Source organism: Polistes canadensis, unplaced genomic scaffold (genome assembly GCF_001313835.1).
Source record: "Polistes canadensis isolate GaletaPanama2010 unplaced genomic scaffold, ASM131383v1 scaffold_13, whole genome shotgun sequence".
Taxonomy (NCBI): domain Eukaryota; kingdom Metazoa; phylum Arthropoda; class Insecta; order Hymenoptera; family Vespidae; genus Polistes; species Polistes canadensis.
In genome coordinates this window covers 1,021,027-1,023,511 of record NW_014569560.1, presented here as the reverse complement: position 1 = coordinate 1,023,511, position 2,485 = coordinate 1,021,027, and the positions used below count along the sequence as shown (strand labels likewise).

Below are 2,485 nucleotides of genomic sequence, written 5' to 3'. Positions count from 1 at the left end.
TTTATTTATATTCTTTTTTTTCTTTCAATTTAATATATAAATAAATTCAAATCATAATATAACTATTTTTTTGTGAAATACCTTGTATCATATATAATAATTATTCAAGCGACCAATTTATTTATACCTTCTCTCTCTCTCTCTCTCTCTCTCTCTCGTTTTTTTTTCAATTTAAATACAAAGAACGAAAAGTAAACGAAAAAGTTCGTTGAGTGGCAATCTCGAAAAGTTTCTATTATAAAACTCACTCCCCAAGAATCTTTTTCTCTTATACGGATTATAGAGGGCATAAAAAGCACGGAATGCAATCAAAAAGTAACCCCCTCCCTTCCCCTTTTCCATCTCTCTCTCTATCTCTCTCACTTATTTCTCTTTTTTGTTGTTCTCTGTCTGTATGAAGAAAACTCGATTAAATTGTCTTTTAAAAAAGAGAAATACCGTACGCGTCGAGAAATCGTACCGAGAACCGTAACCAATGATTCCTCCCTTTACCCAACCCCCCACCCCCCACAAACCTTTTTTCGAGTCCCTTTCGAATTCACTTAAGTTTCCTACCTACCCCTATTTAGCTCTCAAGAGAAAATGGTGCTGAGAAAGAGAAAGAGAAAGGGGTGGGGTTGGGGGAGGAAGGAAGGAGAAACGTGAACCGTATGTGTATGTGTTTGTATCCTTCCCCCACCCCCATCCCAACCCGCCACCCCCTCGTACCTTCTCGTCGTAGCTTTGACTAATTTACCAACTAATTAAATCTCAGAAGCGAGACTCCAGTTGAGAGATTAAGGGTAACACCGTCTCCCCTCCCCCCTTCCACCCTCTCTTTCCCCTCCCCAACTAAATATGAAGTTGAGATAAACGAATTGAAATTTGTTTCGACCATTTTTTTTTCTGTTGGTTTCTTTTATAAATAATTAATTATTATAAAAATAAGAATATATATATATATAGTAATGAGAGTATTAAAATTATTTGGAAAACATAAGTTAGATTTATGTGGCAAATGTCTTTTAAATGAGCTAATTAATTATACATTATGATTTAGTATAATATAAAAAAAAAAAGAAAAGAACAAAAATTTAAAAAAAGAGAAAACAAAATCACGTTGTAAATATATATTTTTTTGTTTATCATAAATCCGAAGCAATCATTCGTTTAATCTATTACAATTTGTTCTTATATACGTAATCCATTATTAATGAATTATTTTGTTATGAAATATCTCGATTCGATCAATTTAAAATTCTATTTAACAATTAGCTATTTTCATTTTTGGAAACGTAGAAAAAACAAATCTATGATCTTTAGATATTCTCGAATTGATTGATTATCGATATCTAAACATCGGATAAATATTTATTCATTTTACACATATATTGCAATATAATCAATTTATATTTTACGAGAAAAAAAAAAAAAAATCTCTGTCTAGAAAGGAATGGAATTTAGAATTAATAGAATTTATTTCTTTTTTCACACAAACGTTATATTATCATCCCCTTTCGAAATTTATATCGACGCATGTATACGCGACTAAATCGTTTCCCTCACCCTTCCCCCTCCTCCCCATAGAAATGAAAGATGCAGTATGTTGTGAAATTGACAAGAAAAAATAAGACAATGAAAATACGTTAGAAGACAAACGACAGAAAACAAAAATAAAGAAAGAAAGAAAGAAAGAGAGAGTGAGAGTGAGAGTGAGAGAGAGACCATAAGTTTTACCGAATAACATACTCTCCTATATATATATATATATGGGGGATGGTCGTCTTTTATTCGACGTCGATGGGTTAAATCGTGCGTGACGATGAATGTTACCGGATTCGAAGCGAACCGAACCGAACCGCGTATCTTCGGTGGTGGGTGGGGGAGGGTGGGGTTAAAGAAAAAAGAGTATGGGAAGGGGTTAGGGGATAGGGGGGAGGGGTGGAGAGACGAAATTTTTCAACACTACGAATTTTACCTCTTACATTAAACTCTTCCCTTTCCTCTCTACCACCCCCCTACCCACCCTCTATTTTACTATATCAACCTCTTCCCTCTTGCCTACACTCGACGTTCTGAACGGTGCATTATTTCCGGAGTACCGGACGACGATGCTCTCGGGCGGTGCATTAATTGACTATAAATTCGGTCTCCGCATTAATTCGCCTATCTCGAGCAGCTTCCCGTCTACGCCATCTCATCCCTAGTCCTGTTTCCCATTCATCCCCCGTAACTCTCTATCTCTATCAACCTTCATCCTTGTATACGATCACTCTCTCTCTCTCTCTCTCTCTCTGTCTTTCTTATTCATACGTACACACATATATGAGCTTCATTCTCTCTTTCTTTCTATCCTTCTGCTGATTCACCGAGTATATTTTTAATAGAATAAGAATAAAAATTATAATATCAATTATTTGGATTGATTCGTAAAAATTTCATGACTTCTATTTATAGGTTATATTCGTTAACACTAATATATTATATTTATTTTATTATTATATTA

The 2,485-nt window shown here is 34.4% G+C and overlaps 1 protein-coding gene across 4 annotated transcripts in view; it reads left to right on the top strand.

Annotated features, from left to right (window-relative positions):
* Positions 1-2,485, top strand: part of LOC106793369 — a 186,646-nt gene that overhangs the window by 148,166 nt on the left and 35,995 nt on the right. The window lies entirely within an intron of this gene.